This window comes from Schistocerca nitens, chromosome 11, assembly GCF_023898315.1.
Source record: "Schistocerca nitens isolate TAMUIC-IGC-003100 chromosome 11, iqSchNite1.1, whole genome shotgun sequence".
NCBI classification, from domain to species: domain Eukaryota; kingdom Metazoa; phylum Arthropoda; class Insecta; order Orthoptera; family Acrididae; genus Schistocerca; species Schistocerca nitens.
Window position 1 is genome coordinate 212,188,731 of NC_064624.1, and position 23,764 is coordinate 212,212,494.

General features: G+C 41.5%; 1 protein-coding gene across 2 annotated transcripts in view; it reads left to right on the plus strand.

Annotated features, from left to right (window-relative positions):
• The window catches only part of LOC126212998 (uncharacterized), a 61,141-nt gene that overhangs the window by 19,527 nt on the left and 17,850 nt on the right, over positions 1–23,764 (plus strand). The window contains exon 3 of one of the 2 annotated variants that reach the window (XM_049940545.1): positions 17,937–18,035. The gene's annotated coding sequence lies outside the window, so the exon portion shown is untranslated. Of the gene's footprint in view, positions 1–17,936; positions 18,729–23,764 lie in introns of those variants that run through there. The other variant, XM_049940544.1, reaches the window with a different exon arrangement.

Genomic DNA, 23,764 nt, shown 5'->3' on the forward strand with positions numbered 1-23,764 from the left:
GTGTCAAACATTCTCTCCCGTACGGCCTCTGCATTCGAGGCAAATATATTTGTTTGGATGGAGACTCTTTACAGCAGCACACCTCCTCTCTCACTTCTGCCTTCACTGGATGTAATTACCCCACCTGCCTAGTTCGAAAGCAGATTTCTCAGACCGTCACATCCGGACCGGCTACTGCCGATCGCTGCAAAAAAGAAAACTTCGGAGCACACCGCTTGTCACCCAGTATTATCCTAGTCTCGAATGTATTAATCGGCTACTTTGCCGAGGCTGTCACTATCTAAAATCGTGCCCTCAAATGAGGTCCATTTTGTCTGAGATTTTTCCCACCACACCTAGGATAACTTTTGTCGCCCTTCCGATATCCGCAATATCCTTGTCGGACCCTTCGCTCCTCCTGGACCCGTCTGCCTATCCTGCGGCTCCTACCCCTGTGACCGTTCCTGCTGCCCTCCTACCGCCGACTATTCCGACCCTGGCAAAACGTATACTGTCAGAGGGACAGCCACCTGTGAAACGGTACGTCGTGTACCGGCTGTTACGTAACCACTGTTTGGCCTCCTACGTCGGCGCGTTTACCACCTAATTGTCAGTCGGGATCGACGGGCACAGACGGAGGACGTATATTGGCAACGCTCGATATCCTGTTGCAGAGCGTGCCCTGCGAGATGACAGTCCTGACTTCGGTGCCCGTTTCACCGCACGTGTCATCTCGATTCTTCCCCCCAGACACCGGATTCTCAGAACTCTGCAAGTGAGAACTAACATGATAACACACTTGGGATTGACTTAGGTCAGTATCTTCAGTCTTGGCTGTCTTTCTAAGTAACTGTTACTTTCTTTCTAAGTAACTATTCCATTCTTCAATCCCTTTTACTTTTCTACATTTTTCATTTTCTTTCCTGTCCTTTTTTCACCTCCCACCTCTACCACATGCAGTGCACTTAGCTTTCCGCACTTAGTAACTCGTGCGCCGGCCACTGTGACCGAGCAGCTCTAGGCGCTTCGGTCTGGACCCGCACGGCTGCTACGGTCGCAGATTCGAATCCTGCCTCGGGTTCGGATGTGTGTGATGTCCTTAGGTTAGTTAGGTTTAAGTAGTTCTATGTCTAGGGGACTGATGACCTCAGATGTTAAGTCCCATAGTGCTTAGTACCATTTGAACCTAACTCGTGCACAGTGTTTTGTCAGTAATCTCTGTCTTGCACATTATCCTATGTTCGACCTTTAAGCTCTCAAATCTTGTCCAGTGCAATCACCAATGGTCAGGCTTTCATTCTCATCCTGTCCAATGCGTCTCCCTGACCCGGGATTCTGGGCAACTTTACCGGACACTACCTATTTCCTAAATATTGCGTCTTTTTCCTTCACCCCTCCTCCTTCTCTTTCAAACCTTCTGCAAGAAGAAGGAAGCACTAGCTCTGAAACCTGGCGTATTTAAATTCCTTTATATGCCTTTTCTCTTGGTGCATCTTGGTGAGTAGACTTTTTATCTATCCAGTTATATTATATTTTAAAAAGTTGAATATTTTACTCGATATGAATACCTATTTCGTAACATTTACATTTTTCTGCCATTTACACGATTTTTAAAGTTGCTCGAAAAACATAAAAGAGGGTTTAATTGTGTAGGCTCCCACAGCCAGAGTCATTCGACACAAGTGTTGCCTGCATCTGGTACTGCATCGTAATGTATGAAACTACTGCTGCTGCAGGTATAAGATTCGAGGGGCACGAAAGGGAAGGAGCGGTCGGGAAGGGAGTGAGACCGGGTTGTAGCCTATCGCCGATGTTATTCAATCTGTATATCGAGCAAGCAGTAAAGGAAACAAAAGAAAAATTAGGAGTAGGTATTAAAGTCCACGGAGAAGTAGTAAAAACTTTGAGGTTCGCCGATGACGTTGTAATTCTGTCAGAGACAGATAAAAACCGATGTTTCGGCCACGATTGCAGTCGCCGAAACATTGTTTTTTTTCTGGCAACAGTAGTTTTATTCATTATACATTAAATGCTGTACTATACCCAGAAAACTTTTATGTCTATAAAAGAGAGTGGTCACTATATGTTCATCTTTGGGGTAATGAACCAATCTTTTCACAGAAATCTGTATCTAGGATAAGTTAAGATACGGTCACAATTCTGTACAGCTTTGTGACGACCGTAGCGTAGCAGCACAGTCGTCACAATTCACTCCAGTGAGACGGCAGCGGAGTCGGGCCAGACCTCGCGCCGGACCACTGCGGGCAGTTAGCGGTTCAGATTTTGCACCCTCGTCACAATTCCGGGTACCGAGTAGAATGCCGACACGGAGAATCCTCTCTGCACGTAGTGTATAAATACGAACCCTGTGCCACTCTAGGCCGACAGTATTTTCTGTACACGGCTACGGTACGTAAAGTCCTGTACTCTCGTGGGCTGAAATACTGTCCTGTCGGTTGCAGACTGATACGAAACGGAATGCCTGCCACACTCCACCTGTCCACACGGCTTCTGTTTAAAACGAAAAGCATTCTGCACCCCCGTGATGGCAGTGGTTCACTTCTCCTGTCGTTCGTCCGGGTCTCTACTCGCAACTCACGGAGTGCCGCCGTTCGTTCCCGGCCTCGGGTGCGCCGTTACGGGGGTCCTATTCTGAGTGTTTATTACAGTCACTAAATATTGCTGTTAGGCTGGACCGTTCCTTCTAAATTTATCTTCTTTTGTTAGAACAATGGCAGCCCAGAAATTACAAGATTAATTTTTTTACACTGTGGATTTAAGGAAATAGTGTTATCAAAAATTTGATTTTTGTGCGAGGATTTCGATCGGGTGACTTTTTTAAGATTTCGATACGGGCTCAGTCGGGGGGTAATGGTTCGGATCGGCTTTTGGCATTCGTAATGACCCCGCCTGGGAGATGCCGTCAAATGGCCGGTCTTCAGTTTTGTTGAAATTTGTACAGAATGTACTTAAAGAGTGCTGCACGAACTTTGGCAAAGTTACAGCAGGTACTGGGGCCACCTTCTCGAGGGCCACCCCCTCGAGAGCTCTAAACGCACGATAACGCCTCGAGTTTGGCGAGTCGTCTTTTCTAGCTCGATAGAGCGAGGAGCCGGCAACTTGTCGTCTGGACGGTGTTTTCTTTCGGAACAGAGAATTGGTGTAAATGGAGATCAGAAAGCAGTGCCCCTGGCACTGTCTCTTTTCAAATGTGCTGGAAAATTATGAATTGACGCAGTGTGTATATTAAAGATAAAATTTTTAACACCAGTAGATGCTCTTATTTTCACTTTTGTGTTATTTCATCCGAGCTGTAAAAGTACGGCTTACATTTGTAAACAGAAAAACAAGAATTATATTAATTGTCGTGTCGGTTCCCTGCCGATCGCATTACATTCTGTCATTTAGTCCACGTACGATCTGAGTGTACAGTCACGTGCCACTTTGGATGTAATTGACAAAATTTTGAAAATTTAGCCTCAGATCCGTGTCTGTTTTGATAAGCAATAGACATTTCTTCCAGATAGTGCTGTAATAGCATTTGAAGAGTCTCATTTGTTGGACAAATTTGACTAATGTCTTGATCTTAAAAACGTTTCGTAACCTTTTGCCCTGTAGGTTTGATAAGGTACTTTCCACACTCGCTTTTTGGACGTGCAAGTATTCCTGCTTCCTAACTTCATTCTGATTTTACCTTTCTTTCTGAAACACCTAATTTATTCCATAGTCTATATGATGGATTAGCTCTGAGGTCAAAATGAAACTTTTTTCCTCAACAATTAGATATATTAGAGTTTTCCTTCATTTCTTTGGCCAGTTAGTTCTGATGTAGACAATTAAAACATTGTGCGCTTGCACCAGTTTGTTCAAATTCACCAAAATTGAGCCCACTCGTGGCATTTTCACGACCACAACCTCGGACTACGTCTCGTGCGGTGTTGCGTTACATCAAATCTGACAGGAGCTGCATTTAAAATAATACACTTTCGAGGCAATTGAACATTTCAGTTATACTGCCCACAAGTCTTTTCTATATAAGAACTAACTCCGACAACGGAGAATAGAGTAACAGTATAAATGGGGGTAAACTGCTAGTGTAAAAGTGAACTTGCAGTGTCCACAGCTGGTATCGGCGGGTAACTCGAGGGCACAAACGGTCGAAATGAAATCGAATCAGTTGAGGTAGCCGACCAGAATGCTCATAAATGAAGTTAACTGATATTTTCTTTTATTAAATTAGATTTTGAACATGTGCAGAACTTTGCTAATATTAGCAACACAAATTCCATGTCAACTGAAATCAAACTGCACGTCCTAAGCAGATAGATGCTTGCACATGTTTAAGAAATTGTTGGCCTTAGGTTCTGAAATAGGCAGTCGAAGCTCCATCTATACAAAGTCACGGTCAGGCCAGTTGTAACCTGCGGATGCGAAACTTGATGCCGACGAGTGTCGACGAGCAGTAGCTCGGGATATTGGAATGTAGAGTTGGACCGCCTCGTACGAGGAGCTGACATCGTAAGAATTATAAAAAGTAGAGGAATAGCCTGGCTTGGGCATGTCCTCAGGATGGGTACTGGAAGAACAACTAAAAGATTTTTGGATGGAGGCCAACCTCGTGTTTCTGCTGGACTGTGGTATGATCTTTTCATTGGTGTTAATAAGAATAGCCTTATGTGGTATCGAGTATAGATAAAATTAACTATTTTTGGAAACTTAAGCAGCTCACAATGTAGTGAATAGATTTGTGGGAAACTTAACAGTTCACTAATTTTCCAGCAGGGTGGCTATGACAAATGATCGTGTTTTCGGTAGCTTTCATTCTTTACCTATTCGTTGTCAAAAATTATACGAACTTGTTGCGGGGTAAACTTTCACTTAGTATGAAGAGAGATTCTGGCATGGCCATTGCTTTCTTTCATTTCTGTGTTCTGTCCAAAATGTTGCTGTAATTTAAAGTTGGAGTTGCCCAACTCTATTATGTCAGAAATAGTGGCTTGCCAAACATAAGGAGCTTACTGTGTTTCTCATTTTGAAGAATGTAGCATGTTTCCCTGTGAGTCCTTTAGGGACATTCTGCACAAATTTCAACAAAACTGAAGATGCTAGAGTTGTGACCCTATCCCTATCCCAGTTATGGAATATTCATAATGAAATTCTGTCATCCTTCCCATTTGCAACACAATTGAAGGAGATTGTCATGTGAGAGATAGGTGGCATAAGGAATACCATTACATTCGATACTGCACCAACATTTAGCCGTGAAATAGATGTGTTTGCAGTAGATTCTGCAGAATTAGACTGGTGCTGAAAAACAGGCTTATCTCAATCGGTATAAAGAAAGACTCAAAAAATGTGACATAACAGATGGAAAATCTGTGTGCAACACCGTAAGGAGAGGTGAAATATATGTGTTGTAAGCTACAGTCAAAAATTTAGGTGCACTGAGATGAACCGAATATTACAAATTTGATTCGTTCGTAAAGCAGTTCCGTGAAAATGATTGCCTTTTCCTTTGGTTAAACTTATACATTGCGACCTTTGCTTTAGAAGATTGAGGAACAGTTAATGCCAAGTGGTATACAACAAATTGTTTGCCATAAGTCATTACTAAAATTGGGGAAAAAAATGGAAATGTCATGTCATTCTTCATTGTGTCACACATCACGTCAAACGATTGCAGATTTGGTGGAAAAAGACCATTGGATTAATGTCTTGATATCTATATTCACTTGACTTATCACCTGCGGAAAATCACTGCCCACACAATTTTTATTTGACTTAAGGAACAAAAAACAAAAAAATTTGACACTGAGACAAAATAAATAAATAAATAAATAAATAAATAAATAAATTTGAAAGGTGGCCCTCGAATCTCCGAATGGAGTACAAGAAGTACAAGGTGTGTACACTCCTGGACAATCAGGAAATCTGCGTGAAACTCAAGAATTATTTCACTTGTGAATTTTTTCTAGAATTTCGGAAATTTTTCATTGTTTCAGTTTTCAGTTAATCTTTTGTAATTTTGACTTGTAAGAACTGATACTCTAAGAATTTTACTCTAGCCCGCTACTGCAGAATATTACTGCAGCAGTAAAATGTAAACAAGTGAATAACACCAAAATAAAACTTTCGCTGTAAAGAAAATGCACCATTTACAACAACAAAACACAGTGCACACGCAAACGTCTCCCGACAGCAAAATGTTTCGGAGGTTTTAGGACGAGGACTTCCTGACAACAAACTGCTTCTGATAAGTGAGACATCACAACTGTTCACATATCTAACAGGTTGTGGAAAAATATTGGGGATGGTGGACTGAGAAGTGTTACTTTCAAAGTAAATTTCCTTTTACCCAAGATGAGTTATGTAAATGTGAAAATATGTGACGAATTTCTTAAATTCCGCATGTTTTTGAGTCTCATTCAAAATTTGACGCTTCGAGAATGAACCACTTAGAAAAATTTTGCGCCCAGAAAAGAAGCCATTTATCCAATTATTTAAAATTTTATTAGCACATTTGAGTTTGATGTATCTTAAAGTCTAACACATGCTAAAAAAACACAGAGCTTAAAGATTAGTTTTTCATATTTATTTTAGTTCTTTCATAGATTACGAATTATGCAGTAAAAATGGCAAAAAGTATAATTATCCCTTTAAAAAGGGGGGGGGGGGGGGAGGGAGGAGGGGCGTGCTACTTCAGTTCTTGAGCAGTTTCGCAGATAATTGGCTTTTCTAAAAAGTTGAAGTGCTTGACGGAACACACATTCAGCCAGGTAACGTATGAAATCTTCAGTGCACAGCAATGAAATTTATAACTGTGCTTGTCAGAATATTCACCTGCTGCAATTTAAGCTGTGCTCTTAGGATCCTGCCTAACCATACCATTGGGAAGAAAACAGGAAAAACAGTGTTGATGACCAGTATTATACAGGGTGTCCCATTTATCTTGACCACCCTAAATAACTTTGTTCAGATGCAAATTACAAAATTTTTAAAGCAAATGTTCTTTAGCCATCCGAGGGACACGAATCGTCAGGATTTCCTTCGTTGTAGCTTTGTTTTTTACAAAGGTACGAACAGCGGTATGACTTGGGTAAATGGAACCCTGTATATTTTATTCGGTAATTCATTTCCTCTCCTAAAGACCTATTCAAAAATGTATCACAGTGTACCATTTACTGAAACACAACGTTATTAATTGCATAACACAACACTGACTTTGATCCCGGGATCACGAACTCGTCCACTTGCTAGAGTTGTCAGAAAACAAATGAAAAGCAAGTAAAAACGTAACACAAAATTGACTTTGACTCTCCTGTACCATTGCCCAGGAGTAGAACATTCAAAGTTGCACAAAGTGGTGACCCCGGACACCTATTCACTGGCGCACTCATCGAATGAAAGAATTATTTACTGCTTCCAGTGTTGCCCGCTTAAGAGAATTACAGGCACTACGATACGTTCCCGCACGTCCTCTGGAGTTGTCGGAATATTGCGATAGACGACATCTTTAATGCGTCCCCAAAGAAAAAAGCCCAGAGGATTTAAATCGGGAGACCTAGCGAGCCGAGCAACTGTTCCTCCTCGACCGATCCACCTGGCAGGATACCTCCGGTTCAGAACGCGACGTGCACGGAAGGACACTCACCGTGTCGGTACCACGTAATTATTCTGGTTCGTAGCGGCACCTCGTCTAGAAGAGGAGGAAGAATTTGGCTGAGGAAGTTGGCATACGCTGTGCCGTTTAGACCACCGTTGGTGAAATAAGAGCCAATAATTGTAGTAGCGAGTATCCCACACCAGACGTTAACTCTCCAGTGACGCCGATGTTCCACCTGTCCGAGCCGTCGTGGGTTGTCGCCGGACCGATAATGCGTGTTCCTCGTATTTACCTGTCCTTTGTTTGAGAAGGAACATTCGTCAGTAAATAGAACAATGGAGAAGTACGGGTTGGCAAGGATTTGCTGCTGTGCCCACTGAAAGAACTGTACAAGATTCTGGAAATCGTTCCCACGCAATTCTTAATGTAGGTGTATTCGGTAAGGGTGCAACTGGTGACGTGTAAGAATAAGATGTACACTGGTTTTAGGAATGCCAATCTCACATTCGAGCTGTCGTGTGCTCACACGTAGATTCGTAGCGACAGAAGTGAGAACGGTAACTTCGGCAGCTTCGTCTGTACGAGTCTGTGACGACGGCATTGTCTCGGGCTGAAACTTCTCGTTCCCCGAAGCGTCGCAACGGGACGAGAAAACGTCTGTCGGGAAGCTGGGTTCTTGTCAGGCTGTCACTCTCTGTACAGTTCCGCTGCCTGCGTAGCGTTTCACCTACCTTCAACAACAATAAAACAAATATTATGTTGATGCAATTTGTAGGAAGGACAGCCTTTACTGTATGGCTACTCTACACAACAGTATTTAAAAGGACTAAACTGCTGTATTAAATGTACCTGTACATAAGAAACCAGTATTGCAGTTACTGTTCTGCTGACTTACATCCCCTACAGGTGAGTAGCATTTCTACCTTCTCTTTGTCGGTGTACATTCTACTCCCACAACTCTTCAACTGTCAGTGGTTGACGGAATGACGGGTGTGCATTCTACGTATGTTTACATTTGTCCTCTTTCAATGTCAGCACGTGGATGTGTTCCGTTACCCCCAGTACCTGCACTGAGCGCTGGGAGCGTCAACGTGAGTGTTGTGCTACGTAATTAATAATGTGTTTCAATGAATGGTACACTCTGATACATTTTTGAATAGGTCTTTAGGAGAGGAAATGAATTACCGAATAAAAAAATACAGGGTGCCATTTCAAAAAGTCATACCGCCATTCGTATCTTTGTAAAAAAACAAAGCTACAACGGAGGCAATCGTGCCGATTCGTGTCCCCCCGACGGCTAAAGGACATTTGCTTGAAACATTTTGTAATTTGCATCTGGACAAACACTTATTTAGGGTGGTGAAGACACCCTGTCCGTAAAAGCTTGTCTTTTCTTGTAGCTATACTGTATGTATATTGATTTCAACCATTAACTTTTCCTATTTATATGTTCGCACTACTTAAGTGATCTTCCTGTTGGCTGACAACATCACATACCCTGTGCTCTGAATATCCTCTGTCATTGGCTCATAAAATCACATTACACGAGCTACGATTGGCCGACGAAAGCCCATCTCGTAGTGTGATCTCGATTTCAGTGCTTCGGAAGTTGTTGTGCTGTATTTGGTGAAATTCACGTTTGTACTTTCACGGTACAAAAATACGCAGTTTACGTGCTGCCGCACATCGGAAATCTTTCCAAACCGTGGTGGTGTTGTACTGGGTTAAGTTTTCTAAAGACCCAGAAAATTCTCTGCTGGTGTACAAAACTTTTACCATTCTAAGGATTGATAAGTTTTACAGCTTCGAAGGAAAGTATATTGTCACTTAACGTGGAAAAAATGTACTTTCGACCTGGGTTATAACGTATTTTCGCTTGGGAAAAAGTGTCCGCATGTACACCCTGTACTGACTATTCGTGGAATAACTTTTGAAATGTGTGCTTTTTGAAAAAAATTAAACTAAAAATTTAAATTTTGTTTAAAATTTTTTTTCTAATGTTAACCTTTACAGTGTTTGTGTGTCATAGGAAAGGGGATACTGGGTGTGTGGCTCATTTAGGAAATTGCTGCCGGTAAATCTTTCGGGCTATAAGACCGTTGTCCACAACCCGATACCCCGAAAGGTTTACCGGCAGCTACGTCATCCGGTCTTGAGAACCTTCATTCTGTCACCAGTTATGAAAGCTTTTACAGCAGTTTCCAAAATGGTGATTTCCTGTTTTTGGGCTCATTTATGACAACTTTACGACTTCATAATTCAAAAACAAATTGACAAGTCTCAGTAAAATTTCGTATTTTTTCAAGTGTACACCAGTAGTACACCTGTGCCAAATTTCAAGAAAAAAATGATACGCGAGGTTGAAAATGGTCTTTTTCTGCGTCGATTTGACGTGGAATGACCCGAGAATTAAAGTAAGTTATTTAGGACAACCGTATATTTGTAAATATTTAGATTTAGATTATATAATGGTAAGACAGAGATTTAGGAACCAGGTTTTAAATTGTAAGACATTTCCAGGGGCAGATGTGGACTCTGACCACAATCTATTGGTTATGACCTGTAGATTAAAACTGAAGAAACTGCAAAAAGGTGGGAATTTAAGGAGATGGGACCTGGATAAACTGAAAGAACCAGAGGTTGTACAGAGTTTCAGGGAGAGCATAAGGGAACAATTGACAGGAATGGGGGAAAGAAATACACTAGAAGAAGAATAGGTAGCTCTGAGGGATGAAGTAGTGAAGGCAGCAGAGGATCAAGTAGGTAAAAAGACGAGGGCTAGTAGGAATCCTTGGGTAACAGAAGAAATATTGAATTTAATTGATGAAAGGACAAAATATAAAAATGCAGTAAATGAAGCAGGCAAAAAGGAATACAAACGTCTCAAAAGTGAGATCGACAGGAAGTGCAAAATGGCTAAGCAGGGATGGCTAGAGGACAAATGTAAGGATGTAGAGGCTTGTCTCACTAGGGGTAAGATAGATACTCCCTACAGGAAAATTAAAAAGACCTTTGGAGTAAAGAGAACCACTTGTATGAATATCAAGAGCTCAGATGGAAACCCAGTTCTAAGCAAAGAAGGGAAGGCAGAAAGGTGGAAGGAGTATATAGAGGGTCTATACAAGGGCGATGTACTTGAGGACAATATTATGGAAATGGAAGAGGATGTAGATGAAGATGAAACGGGAGATACGATACTGCGTGAAGTGTTCGACAGAGCACTGAAAGACCTAAGTTGAAAGAAAAGCCCCGGGAGTGGACAACATTCCATTGGAACTACTGACAGCCTTGGGAGAGCCAGTCATGACAAAACTCTACCATCTGGTGAGCAAGATGTATGAGACAGGCGAAATACCCTCAGACTTCAAGAAGAATATAATAATTCCAATCCCAAAGAAAGCAGGTGTTGACAGATGTGAGAATTACCGAACAATCAGTTTAATAAGCCACAGCTGCAAAATACTAACACGAATTCTTTACAGACGAATGGAAAAACTAGTTGAAGCCGACCTCGGGGAAGATCAGTTTGGATTCCGTAGAAATACTGGAACACGTGAGGCAATACTGACCTTACGACTTATCTTAGAAGAAAGATTAAGGAAAGGCAAACCTACGTTTCTAGCATTTGTAGACTTAGAGAAAGCTTTTGACAATGTTGACTGGAATACTCTCTTTCAAATTCTAAAGGTGGCAGGGGTAAAATACAGGGAGCGAAAGGCTATTTACAATTTGTACAGAAACCAGATGGCAGTTATAAGAGTCGAGGGACATGAAAGGGAAGCAGCGGTTGGGAAGGGAGTAAGACAGGGTTGTAGCCTCTCCCCGATGTTATTCAATCTGTATATTGAGCAAACAGTAAAGGAAACAAAAGAAAAATTCGGAGTAGGTATTAAAATCCATGGAGAAGAAATAAAAACTTTGAGGTTCGCCGATGACATTGTAATTCTGTCAGAGACAGCAAAGGACTTGGAAGAGCAGTTGAACGGAATGGATGCTGTCTTGAAGTGAGGATATAAGATGAACATCAACAAAAGCAAAACGAGGATAATGGAATGTAGTCGAATTAAGTCGGGTGATGCTGAGGGAATTAGATTAGGAAATGAGACACTTAAAGTAGTAAAGTGAGTTTTGCTATTTGGGGAGCACAGTAACTGATGATGGTCGAAGTAGAGAGGATATAAAATGTAGACTGGCAATGGCAAGGAAAGCGTTTCTGAAGAAGAGAAATTTGTTAACATCGAGTATAGATTTAAGTGTCAGGAAGTCGTTTCTGAAAGTATTTGTATGGAGTGTAGCCATGTATGGAAGTGAAACATGGACGGTAAATAGTTTGGACAAGAAGAGAATAGAAGCTTTCGAAATGTGGTGCTACAGAAGAATGCTGAAGATTAGATGGGTAGATCACATAACTAATGAGGAGGTACTGAATAGGATTGGGGAGAAGAGGAGTTTGTGGCACAACTTGACCAGAAGAAGGGATCGGTTGGTAGGACATGTTTTGAGGCATCAAGGGATCACCAATTTACTACTGGAGGGCAGCGTGGAGGGTAAAAATCGTAGGGGCAGACCAGGAGATGAATACACTAAGCAGATTCAGAAGGATGTAGGTTGCAGTAGGTACTGGGAGATGAAGAAGCTTGCACAGGATAGAGTAGCATGGAGAGCTGCATCAAACCAGTCTCAGGACTGAAGACCACAACAACAACAACATTTAGATTTTGTAAATTTGATGTCGGGAATCACTACAGATCTCTAAGAAAATGTGTAGAACTTGCTATACGTTCGTGCTTTGCAATGGAATTTAAAGAAGGGCCTTTAGATACCGTCAGTTTTTATGGTTGTGTACCTCGTTCGGTAGAAGACAACCCCTGTAGGATCTCTGCATCAATAAATCCGTTTTCCCTAAACAAGAAGTCAATATAAGTAAAAAGTATTGAAAGAATAAAGCAATTTCATTAAGTTTTTGATACACAAAGCAAAATCAGTAAATCCTTGTATCCTATTCAAATAAATTCAGTGTTAGTTCACATCCATAAAGATAATATTGTGGCACTTAACTCTGCTACTGCAGGTTTTTTTTATTATTTAAAAAAAAAAATACCAACCATTTGTTGTTTCTTTGGTGTACTACCCCTTGATGATCGTGTCACTACAGTTGTAAACATCCAAACTACTAAGCTTAGCAGACCCCTAACACTTTATATTAGGATGTTGTTGTTGTTGTTGTTATTAATAAATCTAATTATGATGGAGGTAAAGCCTGTATGTTGTCCCAAGCTACCCTCAAGTTACCTGCCAGAACCTTTTTCAAATTCATCTAGTTGTTTTGGAAATTAGTGTGTTTAGACAGACAGATATGACAATTGTAGATTAGTCTTTAAATTACAATCCCTGTTTTTAGCTGTGATCATATTTTGAAGAAGTAAAGCACATTTGTTGCACCAAGCTATTCTCAAGTTCCATCTTGATAATTTGTCCAGTAGATTCGGAGATTAGCATTTTCAGACAGACAAAGAGACATGACTGTTTTACTGTTTACACGAGTGATAACAAACAGTTGTAACTACTTAATTCCTTCCGATTTGTCGATAAAAATTACAGAGAATTTAAAAGAAAGTTCAAAACAATTTTTGTACTTATTTTATAGGTGTTCTGTACTGCGTCCCTGAATCACGCAGATGACATTTAACAGTAGGTCATTACCCATTCCACACTGTACGCCCTTCAGTGAGTCACGATGATGTTCAGATGCACACAAAGACTTTTCTCCACACCGCGTTCAAATGACGTGTCGGTTAATCTCGCCGCTCGTACACAGAGCTACCTTGTCTCCAAAAATGAGACTTCCGATATTGCCGTAGTGTAATTTGTACATTATAAAATTCGAATTACCTACAGTTACACTGTTTACTTCATTTTCAGAAATACCAAACCTCCGTTTGCGGTATGTGCTGCTGCTTACTGACCTCGTAAGTTGATTTCCTTGGACTGTGCTCAGATGAAAGGCCAGTTCTTTTGACGTTTTGTGCCAATACGTGTAATTGGCCAGTACTTTTTGCTCTGCTCACTCATCCCATTCCTTAGACAGTACCGATGCTGTCTGTGAATGTCGGCATCCGTAGGTCCTCGATTGTATCGCTGACAAAATCTTAACTGCACTGTGGACAACTGTAAGCTGTGTAATGGAATGCCGATAAAAATTTATGTCTGACCAGGACTCGAACTTGGATTTCTCATTTATTGCGAGTGGTCGTCTCGCTATTAGGCTATCCGTGCGCACTTCACAGCCGGACCCAAACTTCCGTACATCGTCAACCGTGTGTGTCTACAATCTGCACTCGTACATCGGTTATGTACATTCCCGTACAGGAGAGAGATTGTAATTGAAAGCCACTTGCCCAGTGTCGGTGGATAAATACGATATTGCTGACACCGTACTTGCATGTACGGTAGATCTACACGGTAATGTGATGTCTCCGTTACTACACTTTCGGTCAAATCTGTGAATGTGGAATGTAGGAAATGTGTATTGAATGCAATACCTACATTATTAAATGTACAAAATAAGCCATCAGAACTGTAACTGAAGGGAAAATAATAGTGGTCTCATATAAAACATCAAAAGTAATAAAACTTCGTCCAACACAATAGAAAAAAAAACAACTTCACAGTTGTCACTACATCACAGCCACAGACACAGAGGATGCTAAAGACATTAGCTTTTGAAGCAACAGTAATTACATGTACAAAAATATTCGTGTATTAGAAAGTGCAAATCGGTAGACTACGTACAAAATTGTTACGTTTTGAGGAAAGTGGCTATTACGATAAGAACAGACAGCGACAGAAGTATACGATTCTCGTCAACAAAATATGTGTTTATATTCTCTCGCTGTCAGCAGAGTAAGCTGCAGTTGTACACAATTTGAAAGTATTTCTTCACGAATAAGTTGCAGTTCGTGTCACCGAATATGAGAAATCGGCCAGTCTTACATTTATTTTGCTGCTTTACGTGTGTCTCGATAATTTACTAATGCTGGGAATGCAAAAATAAAACAGCGATTTTGTAAGTTAACTGTAGAGTTAATTAAAAAGCGAGCGTTACCCTTGCGGCTTTCTCACCACCGTGGGCAATGGTGTCGTCCCAACTGTCAGGTGGTAACGATTTCAACAGCAGTGAGAGTCACGGCTGTATACGTCTGTATTTAAGTACCTACTGCCCTTTCTGAAGGGAGATTCCTTGATGTGCACTTTTTAGACGATTGCTTGCTGTGTTAAAAGATGATTTATTCACTGCACAAATTCACAATGATGTTTGTACCGAAAATGACAACTGAAAGGAAGTTTGCACTCACCCGAAATAAGTCACAAAGTGTATTGGCGCAGTACCACATCTGTGGAAAGCGTCATCCCATATACCTGCCGCCTGCATACGGCTCGGTGTCGTGACGCACGACGTGTGTCTCTTACGAGTACACAATCTCCGCAGGTGGGAAACTTTCGGACGACGGGTAGGAGACTCGGCCGACGCGGATACGTCGGACTGGCAGCAGTGGTACGCAGTGGTTGTTTTAATTCGAAATGACTAAATATCTCGAAAAATATGTGCTGTGCGAAAAAAAATGTTCTCGTTGGAAAATTAATATTAGTAAAGGGGACGTCTGTCCGTGCTACAACTGGCCATCTCTGGTTGCACCTCCTGCGTGGGAGGAGGCGACTTCGTATTTTTAATTGGGAAACCCCCTCCCCATTTTTATTGCATATTTGGATTCTGTTCGAAAAGAAATGTACAGTTTACTCGAACCATTTCGTATTTGTGGTAGATGGTGCTGTAATCGATAAATATTGTGTTTTTAAAAATCATAGGATGGTCTAGGTCGCAAAGGCACATTTATTACGAGGTTTTTGAAATACTGAGTGTGCTTGTTTTTGCAATTGAGAAAAGACACATTTGATTGTACATCTAATTTACAACATAAATGTAAACCTTCGATTTGTAATGGTCGATACTGACGATCAAACGTTACTCGAGTTTTCCAAATGTGATTGTACAATACAATCCCGGCAGACGAGATGCTTCTACGGAATGCTAGATTTCGGTGGCAACCCTCGGACCCCGCCCTCGGCGTGACCGATTTCGGTGCTCGTTTCCGTCCGACCGCCTTGCGTTTCACACTGGCCGCTACGTGGTCAACGGAAGAATAGAAATCGCAGCGATCGTAACAAATTAGAATGTCCGCGAAGCGTCAGTGAGAAGTGCTGCACCTGCCGCGGATACTCGTCGCAGTAGGGTGGCCCCAGTGGTGGGCGGCGGGGGTCACGCAGACGTCGGGCACCCCGACGGACACAGAAGGCGATTACGTCCGCATCGCCGCTTCTGGATCGCACTAAATACAGTTTCCAACCGGACACTGAACGAGCGAAACATACTGTCTTGTACAATCAAATTTGCAACACCGAAGTAAATATCAACCGTTAAAAGACAAAGTTTACATTTACATTGGAAATTAAATATAGAATCAAATGTGTCAGTTCTTAATTGCAGAAGTAAACTTATTTGGTATTTGTCGATTACAGTGCCATCTATCCTGAAAGGAAAACGATGTTTTGAGTAAACTGTACGTATTTCTTGGCACAGAATGAATGCCGCCCTCAAAATTTAACCACGTAATTGATTATTAGTTTCTATGTCGAGTGCACCGTGTGAAGCTCATGACAACTTCTAGTGTCTCAGACTAGTGAGAGACCTTGCCGAGATACTGAGAGAGCTCTGGCCCTACGTAAAATCACTTAGTGGATCGAAGGTCTCTTTCGGTCACTCGTCCAGTCTGTTATGACGATAGGGGAGGGCAGAAGGGTAACTGAAGTTTTAAATTCTGCTTAAAAAAAATCATCCACTCGGGAAGATCGGATAGGTGTGCCATCGTTTGACTCCCGCACGGAGGAGGTGGAAACGAGCACCCTCGGCGTTGCTAAGTAACTGCGGGAGTTGAAAACGAAGAAGTCACCAGGGCCGTACGGAATCCCGCTTTGGCTTTGCAGAGCGTGCTATTCCACATTGGCCCCTTACTTAGCTCGCATTTGTCACGAATCTCTCGGCCAGTGCGATGTCCCAATTGACTGTGGGTGACTGTCGTATACGAGAAGCAGAGAAGAACAGACCTCCGAAGTTACGAACCGGTACCCGTATCTTTGATCTGCTGTAGAATTACTGTGGATATTCAAAGTTTGAGTTTAATAAATTTCCCTAAGACGGATTTAGAAAGCTTCGCTCGTGCGAAACTCGACTCTCCCATTTCTCGCGCGATATCCTGTGACCCGCAGGTGGAACGTGATGAGCAGATTTTGCATTCCTAGTTTTTCAGAAAGCATTTCACACAGAGCCTACGCAGACTGTTAACAGAGATCCGAGCGTACGGAACGTGTTGTCGTATACGTGAGAGGCTCGATCACTTTTAAGCTGTAGAACCCGGTACTTTGTTCCAGGTGGCGAGTGTTCGTCACAGACCGAAGTACCGTCGGGAACGCCACAGGAGAGTGCGGTAGGACCACTCTCGTTCTGTATATACGTGAATAATCTGCCGGTGGGGCGAGCAGCAATCGACGACCGTTCCCCGGCCCTAGGGTTCGTGAAAGTATCGTCACAGAGTGACTGTAGAACGACACGGGGTGATTTGGACGGAATTTCTATTTGGCGTGATGACTGGGACCTTGTTCTAAATGTCGTAAAATGTAAACTAGTGAAAATGAGTACGAAATACACTCCTGTAATACTCTGTTGCTTTAACGGTGTGCTGCTCGACACAGTCGCATCGGTTAAACATCTCACGGTGGGCAGTGATACAGACAGGTCAGGGTAAGGCAGAGCGCCGAATTTGGAAAATCGTAGCAAAGTGTAGCTCACCTATAAAGGAGAATGCATACAGAACACTCGTGCGACCCACTCTCGAATACTGGTCGAGTGTTTGGGATCCCTAACTAAAGAGACACTGAAACAGTTCAGAGGTTACTGCTACATTCAGTCGACACACGGGGAATTGAAATGCCGTGTGAACTCAGATGGGAATCACTCGATGCGAGGTGATGCTCTTTTCGCAGAACTTCATCAATAAAGTTTTGAGAACTGGCATTTGAGACTGACTGCAGTACGAACGATCCTACCACCACTGAGATACAGGTTTTGTAAGAACTGCAAAGACAGCTGCTCTGCACCCCAGCCCCCACTCTGTTTTTTGAGACGTACAGCAAGTGTGACAACTGTTTGCCATACTGTGTGTGTGTGTAGATGTCTTGTACATGAGAATGTTTTAACCATTTCTTATTACGATAGTGTGCTCTTATATTTTCATTTCAGGATACCAGTTCGACCCAATCGAGTTTAAAACTGTGACAGAACAGCGGAGAATACCACTATCTACACCTGCCAAACAGTTTGGTCCGTGGGCCGCTGCAGGTAAAGTAAAACCTTGGAAGTGTTCTACGTTGTGCCTCTCGAAAAGTGGGTAACAACTTTTCCTTCAGAAGAAAAGAGCCTGGAGCTACACGTATGGATCAAATCTTGAGGAAAATGTAAAAAAAAATGGTTCAAATGGCTCTGAGCACTATGGGACTCAACTGCTGTGGTCATCAGTCCCCTATACCTTAGAACTACTTAAACCTAACTAACCTAAGCACATCACACACATCCACGCCGAGGCAGGATTCGAACCTGCGACTGTAGCAGTCGCACGGGTCCGGACTGCGCGCCTAGAACTGCGAGACCACCGCGGCCGGCGAAAATCTAAAACTGCTAAATTGTAAACAGTGTACATTTTAATTTACACTCGTCAGAATAAAGTACTGATATAATGAACAAACTGTTACTTACAATGTGTGGTTCAGAGTCATATAAACCCTACTTTATTTTGTCTGCAATACATTTCGCTTTGCTGCTTCAAACAACTTGACGGAGACGAGGTGACACCCAATCGATTTAAAGTGCCGTGTCGTGCAGTACGGAACACTGCAGAACGGCCTCTGCGTCTGCCCCGTCTGTCGTCAATTGTATTCTGTTTAGGACGACACGGAAAAGCACAGTCTGACGTGAGCTATCTGTCTCAGTTTGTTATAAATGTTCTCACTGTGTGCTGAACCTTCCTGTTTAGAAGTAAAACCCAGTGTATTCAAATTCCAGTTGACATTGTACATTAAAAGAAAAAAGAAAAAAAAAATTATTATTATTTTTTTTTTTTTTTTCCTTCCTGTGTGTTTTGAAACTTTTTGCACACTTCGCCAAGGAGTGTGACGAATTCAGAGACTTACTGTGTGCTCTCTTGTCAGGGCCAGTGAAACCACAAAGACGTGTGGCAGAAAATCTGTGTGAGCGAAATGTCTGGAGCGAGTCATTACCGTAATAGGAATTACCGAGTCAACTGAAATTCGTTTCTTAATAGACACTGCTTCTGGAAAGTGTATTGATGACAAATTATGAACGGTGCTTGTAATGACAATTACAGGGAATTACTTACAAATTGCTTTATACTGTACATACGAAAAGGCTACTGATTTGAAGAAAGGACTACAGCTCTTCTCTCGGACTAATCTGCTGCTGCTATTTCAAACAAACCAGTTACGCAACTCCAAAAAGTACACCATCCATTATCGCTCTTCTGTCAAAACCTGTTTAATATGAACACTGGAGCTGAGCACAATTTGCATCTCTTAATCCAAATACTGAGATAAATTGTGGCACTGCCTAATTGAAGTGTTTTTCTTGTCAGTTTAAGGTTTTACGTAGCTGCTGGTTCGCTCCTTGTAGTAGTTGAAGCTGAGTCAGAATACTTCACGAGACTTGTCACCAGTCATAATATCTGATGCATTTATCCATTGTTTTTTTTCTTTTTTCTTTCTTCTTCTTCTTATCTCTCTCTCTCTCTCTCTCTCTATCCCTCTCCCTCCCCCCTCCCCCCTTCTTCTTCTTCTTCTTCTTCTTCTTCTTCTTTTAAATATATATATTAAAACAAAAAAAAATCCAATCACTGTAGTGACACTCTCGAAGTAGTCCCTTGTGTAACCAAGGAAAGGCTCGACTTCTTTACATTCTGCAGCTGTTATTGGAACAAAGGAGATAACCTCTACTCGTATCACAAAAAAGCATGTCCACTTCTTTCGTTTTACAGACATATATTTCCTCAAATGGGTGTGCAGATCATTAGAGTGAACCGTGAATTAGAGGAGAACACAACTCTTTTCGTACTACATATGCCTCGAAGGTTCGACACGATGTTCGAGATTACAATATATTTTATCGGTCACAGAACCGTCTTATCTTCTGTTTTCATTTTCGGAGAGTGCAGCCGGTCTCTGACGGTCGTGACACCGAAACATAGAAGGCCCCGCCCACAGGAGGTGTAGCCGTTTGTCGTAATACCTTGACGTTTTCTCATATTCTGCGACTCCCGTCCAATATCTGCACGTATGAAAACAAACGACTGTGCACAGTGTGTGTGCCGCAACATACTCCCTACTTAACATTATTCTGTCACGATCGTCTTCCCTTGTACTACACGAGGAATGTGAAATGTCATTTGCCTAAATGACATGTAAAACTTCGTAATAAGGTACAGTTTTCCCTTGTTTGTGAATACTTGGGGATTTTCAGTTTCCCCTCACATCCAACAGCAACCTACTGTACATTTGCAGGAGAGTATACAACTCCGTTGTGAACTGTAGGAATCAGTGCACGGTGTAGTAGAGTTGTCATCAGTCCGAAGTTTATTTTGAACACCGGACAGTGCTCTATTTACGAGGCCCTAGCTTTCCTCAGCCTGGACTCCCAACCGTTGTGCTATGCAGAGTTATAAGTGGCACATAAGAATCCTAGCATTGAGTGTGGTTTGAACCCCCAAGCATCTGGTTTCGTGTGCGGCACTTTGCCGTCTTGCCCCCCTGCATAGTGTATTTGGTAATATTACCACCACCACCACCACCACCACCACCACCACCATTAATTCTTTCCTAAAGAGGAGTGTCGTTTTCTCTCTCTTTCTTTTTTCTTCCTGAAAACCTCCCATATATTTGATGTATTTCTTCTTTCTCTCTTCTGTTCACCCTTTCCTTGTTTTCTTCTCTTTGGGCATTTGCTGAAATTTCTGTTTCCTGATGTTTTCTCTGTATTTTTCTCTGTCTGCTCGATTTCTGTGGAGATGTTCAATTTCTTGAGGTCTTCTACGATTTTCATTACCCAGTTGGTTTTCACTGTATTGATTGTCACTATGTTAAAAATCTTATACAGTATCTGTTTTCATTCATGCTCTGTGTGTGTCCGTGTCCGTGTCCGAACATCTTTGCTGCTCTTTTCACGAAGACATTTGTAATCGTCTCCATCTGTTCTTACAGTTCTTTTCTGGATCCTCTGTTCTGAACCGGACCGTAGATCTTTGTCGCTATTTCCCTCTCTTGTTTCGCCATATCCTCGATTTTCGTTCTTCCCTTGCTACTGTTGTTTCTGAGCATACTGGGCCTCTTGTCGGGCTACTGCATTATAGTGTCTTAATTTCACATTGGTGGAAATATTTCTTTTGTTCTCATGGTTCCATGTAAGTCCGTATGCCTTTTGTAGTGTTGTGATCCTTTCTTTATCGAACATAGAGCTCAGTCCTTTTTAATGTATAATCTCTCCCAGGTATTTGAAACTTTCTAGTTGTGTTAACTGTCCATACTTCATTACCAGCGGGTGTGTGTCTGTGGATTTTGTGTCCATGTACTGCGTTTTATGATATGCGAGTTGTAGTCATGTTTTGGCTGAGATTTTGTGTAGCATCTCTAGAGCTTCTGTTCTGTAATTTCTTGTGATGTCTGTATCACCAGTGAAGGCCAAACGTTTTATGTTGATGGTCCTATCCATGTGTTTCATCATCTTTACCCCATTGACTCCTTTGTCTGATTATTTTCTCAAAAACAGAGTTAAATAGAATGGGTGACAATCTCCCTGTCTCACTCCTGTCTGAATATTTCAGAAATCTGTCCCACATATTTCACTTTGTATGTTGTTTTTGTTAATGTTTTGCTGGATCAGCTTTCTGGCCTTGTATACCTTTATTTCTTGCAGTGCGTTACAGTGTGTTTCTGTGGAGTTGTAGGCCTTCTCGAAGTCGACAAATGTTACTGTGGTGTTCCTGGACTTCCTTGTTGTCAGTATTGTTCTCAGGCACCAGATGTCTTCACTGCATTTTTTTCCCTTTCTGAACCCTCCTTGTTATTCTCCTATCTGTGGCTCTAGCCGATTTAACGTGGCTTTTGATAGAATTTTTTATATCACAGGCAGTAGGGAAATCTCTCTGTAATTATTAGAGTCTGTTTTGTCTCTCTTCTTGTGGAGGGGGTGTATTATCACGGACTTCCTTCCTTCTGACACCTTTTCTGTTTCCCAGATGTTTTTGATGATTCTGTTTTTTTGGGTATGGTGTGTGTGCGTGGTCCAGTTTCCAGATTTTCACAATCAGTCCATCTTCTCCAGGTGCTTTGTTATTTTTCAGTGTTTTTGTTATTTTCACGATCTTCTGTATTCGCAGTTTGGAATCGAGGGTAGGTTGTGGCTTCTGAAAATATAGATTTAAGTATAAGCTCAGTGGTCCATTTGCTGTCATATTTTCTCTGAATGTCCTGTTAAAAATTGATGTGCTATTTTTGTTGAAGTCCTCTTCTCTCTCTTTCAATCTGTTGGTTTCGTAACCTGTTTTTCCTCTAAGGGTTATTTTGGAAGTGGTCTCCTGTATCCTGTTGAATTCTTCCCATTTTTCAGATGTTCTTTGAATTCTATGAATTTTTTCCAGTCCTGTATTCTAACTTCTATGGCTCTGTCACTTGTCACGTTCCATCTGCATTTCCTTTTTCTTGGTGGTTGCCCAAATTTTATCAGTTCCTTCATTTTTTGACAGTTTGTCCAATGATTACTGTTTCTTTTATTAAGGTTTTCGGTTATATTTTTCTTGTTTGATTGTAGATACTCTGGGTCTGTCCTTAAAGTTCTGTCGGTTGTTTTGATTTTTCTGTTGGGTGTAAATTTCATTTTGATTTGGTCTAGGTGATACTTGGATTTGAAAAATCCTTTGCTTTTTCTTACATTTGTAATTTTGCTGGTGTCTTTCATAGATATTGGTGTGTGGCCTATATGAAATTCTCATAGGGTGTCATTGGGGGATTTCAAAGATTATAGTTTCTTGTATGGTTTGTGAAATGGTCATTGTGAGTTTGAGGTTGAAATACCTGTAGAAGTTTATCAGTTTCTCTCCAATTTTGTTTGTCCTCTCGTGTACCCCGTGCTTTCCTGTTGTGTCCGTGAATTTTCTTTCCCTACCCTAATTGTAAGTTAAAATCTCTTAGCAAAACTTTTACTTGCTTTGTGAAGATTTTGTTGGCGGTTTCTTCCATATCTTTCCTGAAATCTTCTGTTGTCTGTGTGTTTTCTTGTCACAGCTTGTAGTGTTTCCTTCTCCTCGGGGTTCTGCCGTGAAAAATATAAAATAGAAAATCTGATTGATATCTTGAATTTTGGTGGTTTCAGTTACGGATAAGGCGGACTTCGTATTACTGATTGAGGTAGTGCTGTAATTTGACCGTGCATGGCAGACCGGGTCGGCAACACTACAAAAAGCGACTGTACGGAAATAGCATCAGAAAACTAATTGAAATTTACCTTATAATCTTGTTAGATACGCAGTATTAATTACAATATAGTCTTCGTGGCTGTCCTCCTAATTTCTCTCGTAGGACGACCCGTCTTTCACTTTTCTCCGTCTGTTGAAAACTTCTTCAAGTTGTCACTGTCATGATCAATTTACAAATTTGGCGATAACCACCTCGAATCACTATTGAAACAACCTCGCTTTGTGATGTAATTTTAATTTCCACCCAAAAGCACATTCAGCACATCGCCGAAAAATACACGTCTTTCGTATGAAGACAAGAGAGAGAGTGTAATCAATTAGTTGTTAAAAACTAAAAACCTACGCAAAAGTAAAAAGACGAACAAAATTATTTATAAAAATCGGTCGCTGGCGCAGCGCTCTTCTGTGTGAGCGATCGTAAATTATATCTTTGTATTGGCGGAGGCGCGGAAGTCAAAGTACCATTACAAGCTGTTTGTGGCGGCACGTGTATTGATTAGTGTATTGGCTTTGTTTCCAGATCAATTGTGAGTGT